Source organism: Chlorocebus sabaeus, chromosome 1, assembly GCF_047675955.1.
Source record: "Chlorocebus sabaeus isolate Y175 chromosome 1, mChlSab1.0.hap1, whole genome shotgun sequence".
NCBI lineage: Eukaryota > Metazoa > Chordata > Mammalia > Primates > Cercopithecidae > Chlorocebus > Chlorocebus sabaeus.
In genome coordinates this window covers 114,509,278-114,524,287 of record NC_132904.1, presented here as the reverse complement: position 1 = coordinate 114,524,287, position 15,010 = coordinate 114,509,278, and the positions used below count along the sequence as shown (strand labels likewise).

Sequence of the window (15,010 nt, the reverse complement as noted above, 5' to 3'; positions counted from 1 at the left end):
ACAAAAACAAAAACAAAAACAAAAAAGCAGAAACATAAAGAGTGTAATTGAACTGCTTGCAACGCATGGATAAATGCTTGAGGGAATGGATACCCCATTCTTTAGGCTGTGCTTATTTCACATGATATCTTTATCAAAACATCTCATGTGCCCCATAAACATACACACTTACTATGTGCCCACAAAACTTAAAAAAAAAAAACTTAAAAAAATAATGCTGGTGCTCATTTATTAGAATGCATTGGCAAAGCCTCTAGGCCCTCCTGAGGGACAGAGTCAGCTGGTGGGTTTTCTGGTATTTAAGAGGTGATTCATTCTAGCATGCTCACTCTCTGATCCTTTTCAGGCCTTTCTCCATAGTCTGCCACAGCATTTCAGACACTCTACTTCATCTAATGTGGGCCACCACTTTTACCAAACTTTCAAGAGCCTTCCTAGCAGCAGATTAAATCAGTCTCCTAGGGTGCATACCAGGTATTAAATCTCGTGTCATGAGAGCGCCCCCACATTGACAAAGCCTCTTCCATTCAGCTTTACATTCTACCCCACTTGATCCCCATGCCGCCCACAGGCAAATGCCCCAGGCCTTGCCAGTCCACATCAGTGGGGTCCTGCAGTGGTCTTGGCATATCAGTCTCTCTCTTCTCTCAGCAGCCCCAGCACTTCCTCAGTTGGGTCATCTTGAGAATTGACTCTAGTGATTGATCTGATGGCCAGGAGGGGAGGTGAGGGCAGATTCTGAGACAGGCTAATAATGTTGTCTTGTAAGGTACCTTCTTATATGAAGCCTACGTCCAGCGGGTTCAGGGGAAACTGGAAGTTCAGGGGTCTCGATCACATTTGCTCAGCCTCAGGGTCCCGTATCTTCCTTATCATGGCCCTGATTTTGGCATAAGCAACTTACCTAGGCTAAGAATTCCTCCTCTGAAATTCTTCCACTTTTATGGAGAGTGCCCTCTAGCTACAGGAGATCAGGTCCTCCTTAAATCCTGCTAAGGAAGCCAGCCTCTGACTGACTTTGTTTTAAATTGGTGATTAATTGATATGAGCTTGTCATTTTCTCTCTTTAACATATCAGTGGTTCTAAGCAATGGCCACCCAATTTCACAATCTTCATAGTTACTATTTACCTGAACTTCTCCCATACCAGGGGCATTTCAAAAGCCAGTGTATTCCTTCCACCTTAATCTTGGCCCAGTTTACCACAGGGACTGTAGCTACTCCTACCATTGACGATGGGGTCTTCATTGCCATCTGATATTCAACTCCAGAATCCCATCTTTAAAATCTACTTTTAAGGACCACTTCTAGAACCAACTAGTTTAGGATTGGTCCCCCAGCAGCAGAGTTTGGGATTGCAGTTCTTGTTCAAGTGATTTGGTGAGGGAGCGCCCTCAGGTGAGTTCTGTAAGGGAGTAAGGACGGCACTGGACGGCACGTTAGAAGAGGAGAAACAGCTAGTTCAAAATGTGGGTTCAGCTGAGGTCTAGCCCTAATCTGATCTCCAGGGGAGCTCTGGAGCAAGAATGCCCCCACTGAGTTGTCCCACCTAGAGGCAGGAGACTGAAAATCTGTATTCCCCTATCTGTCAGTCATTGGCTGCAGGATGCCAGGTAAGGCAGCTTCCTGGAGGTGGAGGGCAATTCTCAGGTGAAAAGTGTTGCTGTGAAGCTATTAGCAGTCAATACTCACAGAAGCCAGGGGATAGGTGCACTGAGCAGGTGAAGGGGATGCGACGGGGCACCAACAACACCTGCTACAGCATGCAGGTGCTACAGCATGCATCTCTAAACACTGATTTCCATTTCCTATTTGGTGAGTTTTATGTAAATGAAATCACTCATACTTTGTGTTTGGTGTCTTTTGGTCAACATTAGGTTTCTGCAAATCTTATACTTTGTTGTTTGGGTTGTGTTCCACAAATTTTAATATGTTGTATTTTACTTATTCAGTTAAAATACATTCTAATTTCCATGGATTTATCTTTGACTCTTGGGATATTTTGAAGTGTATTGCTGGAATTGGCATTAAGAATAGACATAATTCAATAGAACAGAGTAGACAGCACAGAAAAAGACCCTAACATATATAAACAATTGATTTTCAAGGAAAGTGCTAGGATAATACGATGGGAGAAATGGTAGTCTTTTCAACAAATGGTTTAGGAAAAGCTAGGTAGAAATCCGTAAGGAAAATAATGAATTTCAATCCTTACCTCAAACTATGCGGAAAAAAAGAGAGAGAGAGAGAGAGAGAGAGAGAGAGAGAGACAGAGACAGAGACAGAGACAGAGAACTTGAAATAAGGACCTATATGTAAAAGCTAAAACTATAAAACTTGTGGAAGAAAACATAGGATAATATCGCTATAGCTTTGGAGTAGGCAAAGATATTTTGGGATACAAAAATAGTAATCATAAAAGGAAAAAAAGAATAAGTTATACTTTGTCAAAATTAAAAACTTTTCTGTCTTTCGAAAGACTCTATTAAAATGAAAAGGTAAGTCACAGACTAGGAGAAATAATTTACAATATGTGTATCTGACAGGGGACTTGCATTCAAAATATATAAGTAACTCTTACAACTTAGTAAGAAGGTGGCAGCCCGATAAAAAACTGGGCAAAGGATATAAGTAGGCCCTTCATAAAAGAAGACATAGCCAAGAAGCACATGAAAATATTCTTAACATCATTAGTTGTCAGGGAAATGCAAATTCAAAACACAATGAGATACTACTATAAACACTCTGAAATGGCTAAAATTAGGATGACTGACAATAGTAAGTGTTGAAGAGGATGTGGAACAATTGGAGCTTTTTTACTTTGCTGGTGGGAGTGTGGAATGGTAAAACCACTTGAAATAACAATGGAAAAATGGTTTGTCAGTTTCTTATAAAGTTAATATACTTTTATGTTATGACTCAGCAATACCATACCCAGGTTATTTACCCGAGATAAATGAAAACATGTGTCCACAAAAAGATATGTATATGAATGATCACAGCAGTTTTAAAAAAATAATAATGGCAAAAACCTGGAAACAGCCCAAATGTTCAACAAGAGATGAATGAATAAATAAATTGCAGTGCATTCATAGCATACTACTAAAGCAATAAAAAGGAGCAAACTACTGATGCATGCAACATGGGTACATCTTAAAAACTTTATTTTAAGCAAAGAAGCCAGACACAAAAGTGTATGTGCTGTATGGTTCCTTTTATATGAAATTCTAAAACAGTAAGGTTTATTTATTATTATTTTTAAATTTATTTTCTTTTTTGTAGAGACAGGATCTCACCAGGTTACCCAGACTTTTTTGGACTCCTGGACTCAAGTGATCCTCTTGTCTCAGCTTCCCAATGTGCTGAGATTACAGGTGTGAGCCACTATGCCTGACCTAGAATAGTAATATTTAATTTACAGTGACGGAAAATTATTGGTTGGTTGGGGCTGGAGGTAGGTGGAAGATTGATTGCAGAGAGGCTTGAGGGAACCTTTAGGGGTGACAGATATGTTTTGTATCTTAACTGGGGTGGTGGTTACACGAGTGTATACATCTGTCAAAATTCCTGAACTGTGTATTTAAAAGGGTGCATTTTATGGTATGTAAATCAAACCTTAAAAAAGAATGTACAAATAGACATATATACACTCACAGGAAAATGGCTACAGAATAATGTCAAAGTAATAGATCATAGAGTAAAAGGGGAGGGGCAAGGATTGGTTGGTTGTGTTTTTTCATTCTAAGCCTTCAGCAAATTGATTTTTTTTCTTTTTTTTTTTTTTTTTCCCCGGAGACAGGGTCTTGCTCTGTGTCATCCAGGTTGGAGTAGAGTGACATGATCTAGGCTCATTCCCGAGCCTCCCAGGTAGCTGGGACTACAGGCATGCGCCATGCCCAGCTAATTCTTTTAATTTTGTAGATACGGAGTCTCGTTATGTGGCCCAGGCTGGTCTCAAACTCCTGAGCTCACAATCCACCGGCCTCAGCCTCCCAAAGTGCTGGGATTATAGGCATGAGCCACTCTGCCTGGCCAAGCAAACTGATTTTTTTTTTTTTTTTTGAGACGGAGTCTCGCTCTTTCGCCCAGGCTGGAGTGCAGTGGCGCAATCTCGGCTCACTGCAAGCTCCGCCTCCCGGGTTCACGCCATTCTCCTGCCTCAGCCTCCCGAGTAGCTGGGACTACAGGCGCCCGCCACTGCGCCCGGCTAATTTTTTCTATTTTTAGTAGAGACGGGGTTTCACCATGATCTCGATCTCCTGACCTTGTGATCCGCCCGCCTCGGCCTCCCAAAGTTCTGGGATTACAGGCGTGAGCCACCGCGCCCGGCCAAACTGATTTTTTTTAAAAACAACGTCCTTATACTTCTTCACTAAAAGAATTAGGCGTAAATGAGAGGTAAAGAGGTAGAGTCGGAATGCAGACATCTCTTTGGAGAAGTTTTTCAGCGAAAGAGCAGAGAATGGGGCTTTGGTTGGAGGGGATGTGATTTCATGGGAATTCTTTTTTTTAATGATAGATACATAAAACTAGGCAAGAACTCAATATGCTTATATCTTTTTTACAATTATAGAACCAAAAGGAATTTACAAGTTAAATCTAAAAAAATTCAAAACTAATTCAATTTAATGATATAAAAAAGACAGAATTGCACAGTATAATCTTTACCATGTACAATGCAAATGTATATTTACGAAAATGACTGGAAAAAAACTACAGTAAAATGCCTACAAAGATAGAACATGAATATAAATAGAACAATTTACATTTTCTTCCTATACTTTTCTACATGTTTGAAATTTTCTGTAATGAATATTTATTACTTATATAACTAAAGATAAGCATTTAAAAAAGAATAATTGATGCTAATTTTCAAATAGGTATGAATCTAATGTGCATATATATAAAAATATATATATATATATTTGAAACAGTCTCAGTCTGTCACTCAGGCTGGGGTGCAGTGGCATGAACATGGCTCACTGCAGCCTCAACCTTCTGAGCTCAAGTGATCCTCCTGCCTCAGCCTCCCAAGTAGGTAGGACCACAGGCATGTGCCACCACATCCAGCTATTTTTATTTTTATTTTTAAGTTTTGTAAAGATGAAGTCTCCGTATGTGGTCCAGGCTGGTCTTGAACTCCTGGGCTCAAGCGATCCTCCTGCCTTGGCCTCCCAAAGTGCTGGGATTACAGGAACGAGTCACTGCACCCTGCCTAATGTGCATGTATTTTTGATATCAGCATGTGGACACACCCATCCTGCTTTTCCTAGCGTTCACGTGTCTTACTTATTTATGCATTTATTTGTTAATTTTTGCTTCTTTTGACTCAGTCCTCATGTCATTCATGCTTCTGTTCCTAGGCCCTCTCCTTAGCTTAAAGTCCTTTCCCTTCCAGCACCATACAGTTCTCAATTAGTTGAGATGGCACAGCCCAGAACGACTGGCCACCTTAGTGTGATATAGTGCTTCTCAACTCGTGAGACACATGCCCTTCCTGTAACAACTATTCTGTAACATCCCCTTTACTAGGCTGAAAGGAAATCACAGAAAAGAAAGCAAGCCTCCACACACAATTTCCCCTCAAATCAATACAGTGCTCCTTGTAAAGAAGAAATACAAGAAGTGTATGAGGAAATAAATCCTTTGGCATGATTCCATTACAAGACAGAATAAGAGTCAGATTCTTGCCGTGTATGTATTATCCATGTAAATGCCCAGCTTCAAATGTATGCTATTGGGTGGTGCTGGTGACTCAAATACCACGGGTGCTTTAGTAATGTAATTTTCAAAAGCAGTAAACAATGATTGGTAAAGCTCTGAACAAAACAATCTTCCTTTAAATTATATGGTAGTTGCATACTTGGAAAATTCAACGTATATTAAAACCATGCAAAACATATTGAGTAAAATGGAGCTAGGGTCTAGGATCAGATATTACACATTTCGGTTTTCCGGCTTCATTAATGTCCCACGTGCCATTTGAAAGTCGTGTGGGATGTAGGACAATTCTTTGTTTTGCTGAACTGTTCCCATGCATTTCTAGCCCCCAACCACTAAATGCCTCTAGCATCTCTCAAAAACAATCCTACATATTTCCAAAACATCTTCCGGGGAACCATGCCATCTCAGTTAAGAATCACTGTTTAGAACCTTCCTTCCACCTGGGTTTGCAGAACCAAGAATCGAGATCCCTCCCAACATGAACAGAAGGAGGCAGCAACTGACTGGAAAATCAGTATTATGGACACGAATATACTTGGCATGAGGTGTCCTTTGCCCTTACTCAACCTGCGCCACAAGCCTCTGGACCAGCTTGAAGCCTGCTCTGATTTCTGGCACTCTACTTAATCATGTTCTCCTCTCTGGCCTCCCAAATGATTCCTATCTCCTCTCAGGTTCCAGCAAACTTGCAGTCCTCAAGCAGTGGCCCTATTTTTTTTTCAGAATTGTTATTTTAAAAAAAATTGTGGTAAAATACAAATAACAAAATTTATCATCTTAACTGTTTTAAGTATACAGTTGAGTAGTGTTAAGTCCATTCACAATTTTGTGCAATCAATATCTAGAATTTTTTTATCTTGCAAAACTGAAACTGTATACCCATTAAACATTCCCCTGCCCCCTCTGATATAGTTTGGATGTGTGTCCCTGCCCCAATCTCATGTTGAATTGTAATCCCCAGTGTTGGAGGAGGGTCATGGATCATGGGGGTGGATTTCTCATGAATGGTTTAGCACCATTCTCTTGGTGCTGTCCTCGTGATAGTGAATGAATTATTTCGAGATCTGGCTGTTTAAAAGGGCAGCACCTCAGCCAGATGCAGTGGCTCACGCCTGTAATCCTAGCACTGTGGGAGGCTGAGGCGGGGACATCACCTGAAGCCTGGCCCACATGGTGAAACCCCGTCTCTGCTAAAAATACAAAAATTAGCTGGGCATGGTGGTGCATACCTGTAATCCCAGCTACTCGGGAGGCTGAGTCATGAGAATTGCTTGAACCCGGGAGGCGGAGGTTGCAGTGAGCCAAGATTGTGCCATTGCACTCCAGCCTGGGGAAAAAAGAAAAAAAAAAAAGGTGTGGCAACTTGCTGGTCCTGTTTTTCCTGCTCTTGCCATGTGATGTGCCAGCTTTTCCTTTGTCTTCCACCATGATTGTAAGTTTCCTGAGGCCTCCCCAGAAGCCAAGCAGAAGCCAGCATCATACTTCCTGTACAGCTTGCAGAGTACCATAAGCCACATAAACCTCTTTTCTTAATAAATTACCCAGTCTCAGGTATGTCTTTATAGCTATTTGAGAATGGACAAATACGCCCCCAAAGCTGCAACAAACATCTATGTACATATCTCTTCAGCAACTATAGCTGCAGGATAAGCTACTAGAAGAGAGATTGCTGAACCAAAGGATACCTGTACTTACAATTTAGACAGATATTTGTAAATTACCCTTCCAAAAAGTCATACCAATTTATATTAACACTGGGTACAAATGTTACTCTTTCATTACATCTTTGTTAACCCTGGGAATTTTTTTCTTTCTTAAAAAGTGGTTTGTATTTTAATCTAAATTAATCTAACTAACATAATAGTCTAATAGTATTGTAAAGTTTATAATGAAAACCAACAATCTCCTGCCTGCCTCCTCCACTCCTTAACCATCTGGAATTGATTTTGTGTACAATGTGAACTAGAGATTCAATTTCATTTTTTCCCCTATGGCATTTTTCCAAGCTCCATATTTTGAACATATTCTCCTTTCCCCACTGATCTGCTATGCCATCTCCATCATATATCAAATTTTCATATGCATGAAGTCCTGACTTACAGGCTATGCATTGTCTCATCAGTTAATTTTTCTATCCTTACATCAATACCACATCATCTTAATTATTATAGATTTATAATAAATCCTGGCATAGATTTATTCCTTGCCCTGCTCTTCCTTTTCCTGGCTATTCTTGGCTTTTTACTTCTCCATATAAATTTTAGAATCTTAAGTTTCATGAAAAACCCTGCTGTGATTCCGATAGGAAATGAAACAAATTTATAGATCAATTTGGAGGGACTTTATATCTTTATGATATTATTATATTGTTTAAAATACATGAATATGACATAACTCTCTGTTATTATTACTATTTTTTTGAGGCAAGGTCTCACTCTGTTGCCCAGGCTGGAGTGCAGTGGCATGATCTCAGCTCACTGCAGCCTCAACCTCCTGGGTTTGAGCAATCCTCCCACTTCAGCCTCCAAAGTAGCTAACACTACAGGTGCACGCCACCGTGCCCAGATAATTTTTTGTATTTTTTGAAGAGGGGAAGTTTCGTTATGTTGCCTAGGCTGGTCTGAAACTCCTAGGTGCAAGTGATCCACCCGCCTCGGCCTCCTCAAGTGTTGGGATTACAGGTGTGAGTCACCATGCCTGACTTATGAAGGTACTTTTAAATGTCACTAAAGTTTTATAATTTCCTTTGTGTAGGTCATACGTATTTTTATTAGATTTATTCTTAGGTATTAGATATACTCCGATAATATAGTATGTAGTATTTTTTTTAAAAGTTATGTATTTTTGGCTAGGCACAGTGCCTGACGCCTGTAATCCCAACACTTTGAGAGGTATGCAGGCGGATCACTTGAGGTCAAGAGTTCGAGACCAGCCTGGCCAACATGGAGAAACCTGGTCTCCAATAAAAATACAAAAAACTGGGTGTGGTGGCTTACTCCTGTAATCCTAGTTACTCAGGAGGCTGAGGCAGGAGAATCGCTTGAACCCAAGAGGTGGAGGTTGCAGTGAGCCGAGACTGTGTCACTGTACTCCAGCCTTGGCCGGCAGAGGGAGATTCCATTAAAAAAAAAAACAAACAGTTTTTTTTGTTGTTGTTGATTGTTGTTGCCTTATGGAAATGCTTTTAATATTACGTATACTGGTATAACACTGTTTCATTGCTAAATTCTATTATTCTTAAACATTTGTCTATATTCTTTTGCTTTGTCAATGTAAAAAGTCATGTCATCTGCAAACAATTACAGCTTTATTTTCTCTTTTTTTGTTCTGTAAGCTTCTGATTTGTTTTTCTTGTACTGTACCAGATGGGGCCTCCAATATAACACTGAATAGCCACAAAGATATTGGGCATTCTTTTTAATTATTGACTTGGGAATGATCTAATATACCTCCACTTAGAAGAATATTTGTCGTGGGGGTTTAATAGTTACTCTTTATCAGGTTAAGGAATTCCCTTCTAATTCTAATTTATAAAGAGTTTTTATCCTGAATAGGCATGGGATTTTAGCCAATACTTTTTCCGCTTCTATAGACAGGTTCATATGGTTTTTCTCTTTTAAGCCGTTTATATGATGAATTACATTTATAGATTTCCTGATATTAAACCACTGTTACGTAACTGAAATAAGTCCTACTTGGTAGTGGTGTATTATCTTTTTAAAATTTTTACCCATTTGAGTCAACTTGCTAAATTTTTTTTAGAATTGTGGTTTTTATTTTTCATGAGATAAATTGGCTTGGAATTTTTTTCTTAAGTGTCCTTATCTTATTTTCTTTCGTATCAGTGTTATAATGGCCTCAATAAATGAGTTGAGGAACAATTTATTTCTTCTATTTTCTGGAAGAATTTAGGTTTTTTTTCTGGCATTCTATTTTATTTATCACTCATTCACTTGTTTTTCAGCTTCCAAATTTTTATTCCATTTCTTGTCTGCTATTATTCTCATATTGTCCTTGTCTTTTATGGGTATATGCCATTTGAACGGGCTTTCTGGGAGATAAAAGGAGCGAAATACATGTGTTCACTTTGCCATGTTTAACCTAAAATCTGGTATTTCTGTTTCCTTTCCCATTAATTAATTTATCTATAAAGTTTGACTAATGGAGAGTTGATTGTATAAAGAGTAGATTGAAGTCTGAGCCTGGGTGTTTAATTTTAAATTGTTCATTGTAATGGAAAAACTAAGAAGCCTATACCGTCATACTTCAGAGATATTGCAGGTTTAGTTCCAAACCACCACAATAAGGTGAGTACTGCAATAAAGTGAGTCACACAAATTCTTTGGTTTCCCAATGCCTATAAAAGTTATGTTTACACTATACTGTAGTCTACTAAGTGTGTAATAGCATTACGTACATACCTTAATTAAATAATATACATACATAATGTACATACCTTAATTAAAAATACTTTTTTGCTTTAAAATGCTATTGATCCGCTGGGCATGGTGCCTCACACCTGTAATCCCAGCACTTTGGGAGACCGAGGCAGATGGATTGCTTGAGCTCAGGAGTTCGAGACCAGCCTGGGCAACATGGCAAAACCCTATCTCTACAAAAAATACAAAAATTAGCTGAGGTGGTGGTGTGTGCCTGTAATCCCAGGCTGAGGATTACAGTTCGGTGGCTGAGGCAGGAGGATCACTTGAACCTGGGAGGTGGAGGCCGCAGTTAGCTGAGATTGAGCCACTGAACTCCAGCCTAGGTGACACAGTGAGACCCTGTCTTAAAAAAAAGCATGAATCATCTGAGCTTTCAGCAAGTCATGATCTTTTTTGCTGCTGTGGGTCTCACCTCCACGTTCATGGTTGCTGACTGATCAGGATGGTGGTTGCTGAAGGTTGGGGTGGCTGAGGCAGATACAAAAAAAAAAAAATGAAGTTTGCTTCATTGATTGACCCTTCCTTTCATGAAAGATTTCTCTGTAGCATTCGGTGCTGTTTGATAGCACTTAACCTACAATAGAGTTTCTTTCAAAACTGGAGTCAATCCTCCAAACCCTGTCACTGCTTTACCAATTATGTTTATCTATTATTCTAAATTCTCTATTGTCATTTCAACAATGTTCATAACATCTTCACTAGGACTAGATTCCATTTTAAGAAACCACTTTCTTTGCTTACACATACGAAGCAACTCCTCATCCATTAAAGTTTTATCACGAGATTGCAGCAACTCAGTAATATCTTCGGTCTCTACTTCTGATTCCAGTTCTCTTGCTATTTCCACCACATCTGTAGTTACTTCCTTCACCGAAGTCTTGAACCCCTCAAAGTCATCCATGAGGGTTGGGATCAACTTCTTCCAAACTCCTGTTAAAGTTGATATTTTGACCTCCTCTCATGAATCATGAATGCTCTTAAATGGCATCTAGAATGGTGAATCCTTGGCAGAAGTTTTTCAATTTCCTTTTCCCAGATCCGTCCCACTATCTATGATTGTTATAGCCTTAAAAAATGTGGTTCTTAAATAATAAGACTTGAAAGTCAAAATTACTCTTTGATCCATAGGCTGCAGAATAGATGTTGTGTTGGCAGGCATGAAAACAACAGTAATATCTCTTTGTACATTTCCATCAGAGCTCTTTGGTGACAAGGTGCATTGTCAATGAGCAATAATATTTTTTAAAATAATCTTTTTTAGGGGGGCAGTAAGTCTTAACAGTGGGCTTAAAATATTCAGTTAACCGGCCGGGCGCTGTGGCTCACGCCTGTAATCCCAGCACTTTGGGAGGCCGAAGCGGGCAGATCACGAGGTCAGGGGTTTGAGACCATCCTGGCTAACACGGTGAAACCCTGTCTCTACTAAAAATACAAAAAATTAGCTGAATGTGGTGGCGGGTGCCTGTAGTCCCAGTGACTTGGGAGGCTGAGGCAGGAGAATGGCATGAACCCAGGAGGCGGAGCTTTCAGTGAGCTGAGATCTTGCCACTGCACTCCAGCTTGGGCGACAGAGCAACACTCCGTCTCAAAAAAAGAAAGAAAAAGAACGCTCTCCAACCTGCTTGTTCTCTTGAAGCTTCAGGCCTCAATGGGAAATGGAGGGGAAGGTAGAAAGGCTGAAACGCCTTAGCTAACTAAGATGAGGAAAATTGGGTAAAATAGAATAGTGAGAATTAAATGATACAATGTATTCAAATGCTTTGCAAAGAGCTTTGCAGATGGAAAGTTCTACTATCAGGGCTGTGACTTCCATGAAGCTAAATATGGCATCTTCATATATTTTTTCAGCACAGTGTTGGACATATAACAGGTGCTCTATAATTATTCAGTCTCAGTTTTTAAATTCAATTTAAGTATTATTTGGTAGATGAATGAATGGGTGTATTCCAAATCCTAGGTTTCAGCCCAACATAGTGCCATTCTTGATCATTAACTTAGTAATTCAAACATATAAAGAGTGAATAAAAGTAGGAGACACATTCTGACAATTAGTATTTAATTAGTGTTTATTATTAATCAACATTATCAATTAGCTTTAATTTAATCATGTTCAAATAGAATCTATTATAATACAGATTACATTTGCTCCTTTCCTTTTATGGTTGCTCCCAGGCTGAAAACAGAGGAAGGTGGGAAGCCCTTGTTCAGTGTAGATATATATCCCAGTCTTAGAGATGATCTTCACTTAGATATAAAGATAAGCCAAGTTAAAGCTGGGACTGAGTTTTAGGTTGCCACTCCACTTCTTTTTTTTTTTTTTTTTTGAGACGGAGTCTCGCTCTGTCGCCCAGGCTGGAGTGCGGTGGCCGGATCTTGGCTCACTGCAAGCTCCGCCTCCCGGGTTCACGCCATTCTCCTGCCTCAGCCTCCCGAGTAGCTGGGACTACAGGCGCCCGCCACCTCGCCCGGCTAGTTTTTTTGTATTTTTTAGTAGAGACGGGGTTTCACCGTGTTAGCCAGGATGGTCTCGATCTCCTGACCTCGTGATCCGCCCGTCTCGGCCTCCCAAAGTGCTGGGATTACAGGCTTGAGCCACCGCGTTTAGGTTCCAACAGAGGGAGCTCCATACTGCTTAGCATCACTGCAGTGTGGGGCACACAGATGCTTCAGTAAGAACGCATTCACTCATCCAGCAAGTGAGTATCGAGCATCTACTATGTGCCTAACAGTTAGGTGTTGGGGATACAGAGACATGAACCCTGCCCTGAAGGGATTCAGTCTACAGTAGAGGCAGACGTGTAAACAAGTAATGACCACACAGTGCAGCAAGGGCTATAATAAAGGTGTCCCAAGGTGCTAAGGGAACTATTAACTCCAGGTCCAGGGGACAGGGAAGGCTTCATGGAATGTGAGCTTAATTTTGAAAGGCAAATAAGAGTTGATCAGCTGGATAAAGTAGACAGAACATATGTACAAATACATATGTGGAGGTAAGAACAAGCATGTTACTAGTTTGCCATAGTGATGAATAAGGCTTAAGGAGCCTGGAAAATGGGGAAAGAGGGGCTGGTTACTTGACAGGGGCAGATCATGAAAGGCCTTAATCTGTGAATTAAGAAGAGCCAGTTAATGTATACATCCAGCTCAATAAGATAAGAGACCTTAAAGTAAATGGAAAATTATACCTTTATTATACTTATGCACAAAACAGTTTTTAAAGAGTTTTTGTTGTTGTTGTTGTTGTTGTTGTTTTTTGTTTTGTATTTTTTTGAGACAGAGTCTTACTCTGTTGCCCAGGCTGGAGTGCCGTGGCATGATCTCGGCTCACTGTAACCTCCGTCTCCCAGGTTCAAGCAATTCTCCTGTGTCAGCCTCCTGAGTAGCTGGGACTACAGGCGCGCACCACCACGCCCAGCTAATTTTTGTATTTTTAGTAGAGACAGGGTTTCACCATGTTGGCCAGGATGGCCTTGATCTCCTGATCAAATGCTCTGCCCACCTCGGCCTCCCAAAGTGCTGGGATTACAGGTGTGAGCCATCAATCCTGGCCTAAAGAGCTTTTAAAGAGAATTTTGTCTTTTAAAGAATCCTCAGGGGCCATTTATGCACTTCACAAGTCATCATATTTATGATTTCATACTCAGTGCCTAGTTTGGTCATTCACTTTCTCACTTTCTTTGGATTTGATCTACATGACTTTTAAATGTGTCCAAAAATCAAGCCCATTCTCAAAAGCATGAAGATTTGCCATCATTAAAAATCTCAAGGCTGGGTGCAGTGGCTCATGTCTGTAATTCTAGCATTTTGGGAGGCTGTGGTGGATGGATCACTTGAGGTCAAGAGTTCGAGACTAGCCTGGCCAACATGGTGAAATCCTGTCTCTTCTAAAAATACAAATAAAATACAGAATTAAGCAGGCATGGTGGCACGTGCCTGTAGTCCCAGCTACTAGGGAGGCTGAGGTGGGAGAATCGCTTGAGCCCAGGAGGCAGAGGTTGCAGCGAGCCGAGACTGCGCTACTGCACTCCAGCCTGCGCAACAGAGCAAGACCCTGGTTTAAAAAAAAAAAAAAAATCGAAAAATATTATGATTCAAACTCCTAGGGCAATTCTTAAAATGTTCTAGAAATTTTTGGAATAATGTCAGCATCATTAGAATAAAAGCTTGTACCCAAGGTGACAATTTTAAATGACAATTTTTCTTTGGCTTTAAAAGCCTCCTTTCCTCTTGGTTACTGCTAATGTAGCTCAGCAGATATTGACACACAAGAGAGCATATAACATTGGAACAAACTGCAAGAAAACAGCGATGTTGCTGGGACTTTTTCCTGAGCTTTTCAAAGCTAAGGGTGGACCCCCTCACTGAGCTAGGCAGGAAGGCCTTCCCTCTTTACCTCTGACTCACCTGAGAAGACTCACACCCTGTCTGCCTGGACAAGCAGCTGGCTGCCCTTTCTACCCAGAAAGGCTTCTCAACGGACAAGTCCAACCTGCTTGTTCTCTTGAAGCTTCAGGCCTCAATGGGAAATGGAGGGGAAGGTAGAAAGGCTGAAACGCCTTAGCTAACTCAGCACCTTTGCTGCTTTTCAGCATTTGGCAGATCTATGATGATGCCTCCTGCCATACAATTTGCAACACCTGCACTGTTCTATAACCTGTCCAGTGAGTCCTCTGATCACAGCCTTGGATGTTGTGGCAATGTCAAATTGCTTGTAATAACTTTAAATACTTACTCTCAGGTTTTGTATTTATCTCCTTAAGGACCAGTGACAGTTTCCAGGTAGTCTGCAGGCTACACTTTGAGATGCATTGTCCCAATTTTTTTCAGTGAACAGAAAGTTCTGG

The 15,010-nt window shown here is 40.4% G+C and overlaps 1 long non-coding RNA gene across 1 annotated transcript in view; it reads right to left on the bottom strand.

Moving 5' to 3' along the window:
- Window positions 1-12,234: 12,234 nt before the first annotated feature.
- The window catches only part of LOC119618304 (uncharacterized), a 28,252-nt gene continuing 25,476 nt past the window's right edge, over window positions 12,235-15,010 (bottom strand). Inside the window, exon 4 of the long non-coding RNA XR_012094699.1 lies at window positions 12,235-15,006. This is a non-coding gene — a long non-coding RNA (uncharacterized lncRNA). The remainder of the gene's footprint in view (window positions 15,007-15,010) is intronic.